Genomic DNA, 7,059 nt, shown 5'->3' with positions numbered 1-7,059 from the left:
TGATCAACCCACGATCAACCACGATCAACGCACGCCCGCAGCCACACCGTGAGGCTGCGGCCTCTGGGAGGATGGTGTGGGCCAAGGAGGGCAAGGCCATGCAAATATTTAAGCTTGGTTTCACAGCCCAGCTCATGTGAAAATAAGAAAAAAACAAAACAAAACAAAACAAAACAAAACAAAACAAAAACCGAAACTGACATATACATCTTCAAAACTTCTAAATAGGGCAGTTAGATTTTTCCAGTTCATAAGAACACCATACCTTGAGTTCATTTATTTTGTAACATATTTAACATTAACACACCAGATCTATCAATGACTGCAAACCATGGGGTTTTTTCCTTAGATGTAAAAGCTTTTATAGAATAGTCCACCTCTAGCACTAAGGGCTCCATTCAGCAGGAAGCTCTGAAACAAATAATTTTAATTAAAGCCTTTTTAAACCCAGATTTCTTAGTTCAGMCATGCCAGGAAATGCTTCATAGTAGGATAGCCACCAGAGCTGTGCAAGTAAGGTGAACACTCTAAATATGTTTCACATACATTAATGTTGGGAGGTAAGGGCTGAGAGTAGTTCCTGTGGAGTGCTTTTGTTTGCCACTTCCCAGCTCTAAGACAGCAAGGGAAGTGGTAAGAGGAGTTTAGCACAGTAAAAAGAAATTGTGACTCTCTAGGTGACATGATCACAGATGGATGGTGGGATCTTGAACATTCTGAAAAGCATTACATTAACTCTGAGAGTTAAGAGCTGAACACTCGAGTAATTTTTAAATGTTTGTTAACTCAGATGGCATGGTAACACTAAAACATATGTGCTTAGCACTGCCAGTGTCAAGCAGCCCTCAGCAAACAAAACCTACCTGCAACTTCTAACCTACCCCCTCTACTGCCCCGTTTGTTGGTTAGCCCAGCTCACTACAGCTGAGACTCATTCAGCTCCCAGACTTGTTATCTTAGCTTAAATGTCATATTATTCACTGTGCTACTTTGAAGAGATATGCAGCTGCTTTTCTGGCTGTTTCTAAGGAACTTACTCTTGGCTATAGCAGATGTTAGTTCTGATTCTGTAAGTTTACATACCCAAGAAGACTATGAAAATGTTAGTCAGATCAAGAATTCAGAATAGGACCACAGAAGAAATATCTAAATATCTACAAATGCCAAGTTAATTTATGACCAAGCACTGAGACCAGGTAATGGTGAAAGCAACTGACACATGAAATCTATCAATTTCAATACTTCCTCTGGAAATTTTCCATAAAGCTGGAGGAGACTGGAGCTCAGCCTGACAGGATTTGGATGTCTGTAATACCAACCTAAATAGCAAACTAAATCCCATATATGAGGGTATTCTGAGGAGGAGGCCAGTTATCAATTTATAAAGCTTTGAATTTTAATTGTCATTTGGTAGAATAGAATTCTGCAATTAGAGAGACAAGCCTCAGTCGGAGGCAACACAGGAAAAAGCACCTTTGCTAAAATACCTTTGTTTCCTTCACATTTGTTGCTGCAATCCTCAACTCATACTTCAGTCATTTAATACAAGCGAGATTGTTCTGTTTCTATGCAAAGTAAACACAARCACAGCTGAACTGTTCAAAACTCCAGGTCTCAAACAATACCAGTAACTCAGGAGTGCAGAGCAAGGCTGGAAGCATGATACTGATGGAGTTGTTTAATAAACACTTCTGTGCAATGTCAAGGCAGCATTGTTTATTCTCTATTCTGCTTCAAGTTTTGTGCTGTTTAGTTTATTTCTGAAAGGGTCAAGTTCTGACAAGAGGCATTAATTGCGAAGCTTGGTTTTCATTAAAAACAAAAACCATTGTATTATTCATGACTTAGACAAAAAGTAAACTTCAAAGACAGAAAATCTAGAGGTGACTATAACAAGAAAAAAACTTGTTTTTTCTTAACCTGCTATTGTTTACGCATGTGGGGGTTTTTAACCCTTGGAGTAGCTAATATTTAAATTTATACTTGCCAATTTTATTGCAGATCCTTTCCATCAGAGCCAGGATGAATACAGATCAATCCACTTGTCAGTGCAGATGACCTTATCTCAGAAATTTAAGAGTTTTGTTATTTTACATTGTTCTTTATGTTGCAAACACAGCATACCCCACCAGTCACCCAAAGGAAGGTTCATAGAGTAGTTTACCTTGCCAAAAACAACAGCTTGCCACTCAAAACAAAACAAGACTCTACACCAGTAAGATATTGGCAATTTTTTTCTTGTTCATAAGAATTTTGGCAAATAAACCCTGCTTTCTGTCAACAAATAGTTTGATACAGTCACATGTACAGAGTAATCTATGTCCTTAAACAATCCAAAAGAGATGAAACAACCATATTAGTTTTCTTATAACAAAATTCTTGATTATAAACAAGTCAGTAAATAGCAGTAAGAAAAAAAATTCCTAATAAGAATCGATTTATTTTMAGATCTCACTCATAATACTGTAACACATTATGTTCGCCAGAGGATATTCATGCAGCTGAAAAAATTTCAGAAAGCCCATGAGCCAAACCATAACAGAGAGATGTAAATGAAAATAATCAGAGCAAGCAATGTTGCCTACAGGTACCATTACAATGTCTACCATTATGATGCATAACTGTTATCATGGCAATATCAGGCACTTTTAGAATTTTCTCATATTCCAAGAAATGGAATTGAAGATTTCCCAAATTATCTCTTCCATGCTGATTTTACTTGGGTTGTTTTTGTTTTGGTTTTTTACCTTGTACCAGAGGCATCTCAGTCATTTGTAAAAACTGTCATTAGTAAAAACTTCTCTTTTTTCCCTATTAACAATATTCATACCTTTTTTTTTAGTATCTTGGTATGTGTGCATAATCCTTGTCATCAGGAATGTATTTTTCACAATTCTATGAAAAATACTACTTAGCTGTTCCCATGCAGTTCACAAAAGCTCTGTCTCGGGGCACTGGCAGGAGAGCCCAGGCTGTTGAGTCAATAGGCAGAGAAACCCAAGCAGAAACACTCTCTCACTCCTGGGTTTCAATGCTTCTGCTCCTCTCACCCAGGCGACATGGCAAGGATAGCAGACTGGCAGATGGGACAAGAGCCAGGATAAGAGATTGGGAAAAAGCACAGAGAGAAACAAGAAAACTGCAGGTGKAAGAGAAAAACCACAAAATAACTTTCAGGTTTTTGTTTCTGTTGTCTTTGACTGCAAAGTTTGTAACCTTGCTCTCCTCCTACATAGCTTGTGTTTTATGAAGTCAAATATTTTAGTAGATTTCTTTTTTTTTTAATCTATATTTATCTGTGCCTTGTTTAACCTAACAGACAAGACAAGCATTTGCATAATCATGTCTTAATCTGCCACTGTGAACATCCTCAAAACTCCACATATGTAGGAATCCACAGTGTTCTCAGTTAAAAAAAAAAAAAAAAAAAGTTTGGTGTCCTTGCTCAATAGAACTTTTTAATATCAAGTTACAACATATGAACAATGGTAGCTCAAATATCCCTTATAAGACTACTTATTTAGTTATAACCATCTTCTGTGGTAAAGCTGTGATGTTACAGATATGAAATGGCTTCCTATTATTCGGGATAACACGCAAGCATGTGAGGAATAAAGAATTAAATGGTTCTTCTGCCCTGAAATCCCTTTTAGATCTTGGTGTCAACAACCCATTGAAAATGCACACACACCTCAGATATCTGTCTAACATGACTGATGTTAACATTTAGGATGTTGAAGCAGCAGATTTTTAACATGAGCTATAACTAGACCCAGCCCATTCTTCCTTCTGCTCATAGGAATAGCTTTAAAATGATCTGTTTTTTGGCCAGCTCCTTATTTCTCCCAAGACCAGTGAACTCTATAAAACCACTCTTCGCTACACCTCATTCACCGTAACTTCTGTTTGGGTGCCACATGATATACCTTGATCCTCTCCGGCTTCATGCATTTGGGAGGAACATTCAGTGCATCCAAAGCAGTGAGTCAATGCAATGATATAAATGTCTACATAACACATGATACTTAATCCTGTCTTCTCACCACCCAAAAAAAAAAAAAAAAAAAAAGAACCCAAAAAGACCAAACACACACACACATACTTTGTTCTTGACCAGGATTGGTTATCTTTCACATAATTCATACTTCCTTTCACTTTAATTTTAGCCTAAATAAAAGGATAATGACCCTGGCTATCCAGCATCTTCTTGCTGTTACACAGATAATAATCCAACAAATGCTCTGTATACTCAAATTATCTCACTGACATCTCTATTTACATTATTTACACTCGCAGCAGTAGCTCCTGCTTTCTCTGAGCCACATCATCACTGCAGGCACCAGACCCTTTTTATGCACCTGGGAATTGCTGCTCAGGACTTGCCTGTTGTGTATCACCTATCGGTCCAGGAAGCAAACCTTTTTCATTAACCCTTGGCACTCCCATTTTTCAAATCACAGGGTCAGGGCTCTTTTATAAACATTTCTGCCACTTGTATAGCCACTGTAATCTAATAAATGGCTGTTCAAATTCATAGTAGCCTGGAAAGATGGTGAACTACAATTAGGAGAGAAACCTGTAGTTACTTAATCACTCGGGTCTCAGCTCTGCACAAACACATTCATTCCAAACTGTGGTTGCTCTGACTTCAGTGAAGATGGTTTTGACACAGCTAATTACCACCAAAATTTGCTGATCAGGGCCTCTGCTACCTCATCAGTGAAGGTGTGATCAACAGAGCCATTAGAATGTTTGTAGCCATCTTATGCTATAATTTATCTTTTGAACACCATAGCTGCTGCCTGCTTTGTACTGCAGTTSTGTTACAATCAAGACAGTAGCTACACATCTGTCACATATTAGGTATTTTTCATAGACCCTCTGCAGGGTAATCACTGGGTAAAATCCTTTGGGAGATGCTTGTTCAGGTTAATCATGGCATAAAGCAAGATATGTGAGTGTAACTGAATGGTGAAGTCATTGTGCTCATCTCTCATGCCTGTCACCCAGAGATGTGAACAGGCAGCTTGTCTGCACTGAGCAACACCGCACTCCTGCAAAGACAGGCTCTGCAGCTTTGGTCAGTCCTTTCAGTCCTACGGACACTGCAGGCAGCTGACCATTCTAGGTCATCTCTCCTGAATGAAATGTTAATACATTTACAAAGCTGATTAGTTGAACTGACCCATCTTTTTGTCAGCTCTTCAGTTTGGCTTTGGAAATCCCATAATAGGATTTATTCTTCTGCAGCAGCTTGCATAGGAGCCCTGTAAATTCAGCCCAGAGGGTTTTTACTAAAGGAAAATTAAGTGGTATATCATTTCACTGCAGTACATTTCAAACACTTGTGCAAAAGCATAAAGAYTATCCAGGTTGAGCACGGACTTGCATGAGGTCATATCAATATGATCATTTTCCTGTAAAAAGCACATATGTTGTTGTGAATTCAAACTGCACTTCAGGGACATGAAAGAGGGAGAGCATGGAAATTCTGCCTCACCACCTTCCTCACCCACTGAACAAAAACACAGCAGTCCAGAATTTAGGCAAAGTAAGCAGAAGACCTACATTTGGCAACTCATCTCTACATGCAGCTCCATGTCAGAGCAGTGAGCAAAGTGCCTCTGGTAGCACAGTGGAACAACTTCCATTCAGCTACAYGGCAATTTGTTAAACTCTGCACATGGCTGAAATTTACATTTTCTGTTTCAACCATTCTCAAGGTTTATCCTACAATGATATGTGTAATACGTATTTTAAAACTATCTAGAATAGGACCATTAAATGTGGAAGAATAGTATGTTTGCACATGTGCTCTGTGCTGTTCCAAATCTGCACAAATACTGTACCTTTGAAAAATATCGCTTCATTGAACCCTGGGACATGTTGGGAAAAGTGAAAGGGCAAAGGGGCAGTGGGGAATCTCATGGAAAGTTCTGGTCTCATGTCAAAAAGTAGGGCTAGACAGAACTCACAGAGAGGAAAYAAGGCTGTCTAAAAGATAGGAAAATGCTTGTCAGTAACATCCAACACTTTGAAATCTAGAAAAGCAAGCAGACATACGAAAAAGATCTTCAAAATCGTGAATGTCATAGAGATACTAAGGTATGATACCCAATCAGCGTCTCTCTCAGTGCAAGAAGCAAGTGGCCTCAAACGAGGCTAGCAAAAACCAAACTCAAAACAAAAAAGGTTGTTTTTTTCATACAAAATTTGAAAAATTGTCAATCCCCTTGCTATAACTGTAGAAGTTTATAAGGTTTTTTTGGATTAAGGAGACAGCAGTTACTCTCTACATATCACCTAAACATTTTTCGGTATTACAAATACTTGGGGCTAGGGAAAGGACTAGAGGATGGTGGACATATATGTTTGTCCTGTCCTCATTCTGAATCCTAGATATTTGCTTTTGATTTTTATTAGAGGCAGGGCCTTGGGAATGTAGGTCTTTTTATTAAAAAAAAAAAAAAATAAAACTTAAAACCAACTATTTCCATGCCGTTATCTCTCAAGTAACTATAAGTCATAAAGAACAAGCAATGCGTCTGTTTGTGAAGTCCCAGAGATTTTAAAAAGGCCTCAATTACACAGATCCAGGAGCATATCAGGACTAACAAGGAGTCCTTGTTTGTATCATATTCTTCTAAAGGCTGGCCTGTACTGACTTCTCTTCTTGCATGCCCACCCTACTCCAAAGAACAAGAAAGAAAGGGCAGGCCTGGCATGGAGTTTATCTCAGCTCACGTCCAGAGGAGTCACATTACACCAAGGGGAAAAGTCAGTGTCAACTTGCAACTGTTATATAAAGGAGGCAACTTGCCCAACAAAATAAGGAAAAAGAGGCATCAGTGGGCTCTCCCAGACAGTGATTCAGAGTTCTACACCTACTCAAAAATCCTCTGAAGGTGTTTCCATCTCTTCTAGGCAGACTAGAAGACAAGCCAGCAAACAYAGACATCCAAGGAAAATGGCTAAATTTAGGCAGATAAATACTTCTTCTGCAGATTGGATATAAAGACAGAGCCTAAAGAGATAACTATCAAATAAATTGCCAGTGAT

The sequence above is a fragment of the Malurus melanocephalus genome, unplaced genomic scaffold (genome assembly GCF_030028575.1).
Source record: "Malurus melanocephalus ecotype Western Australia unplaced genomic scaffold, MMel_1.1 scaffold_73, whole genome shotgun sequence".
NCBI classification, from domain to species: domain Eukaryota; kingdom Metazoa; phylum Chordata; class Aves; order Passeriformes; family Maluridae; genus Malurus; species Malurus melanocephalus.
This window is presented reverse-complemented; position numbering follows the sequence as displayed.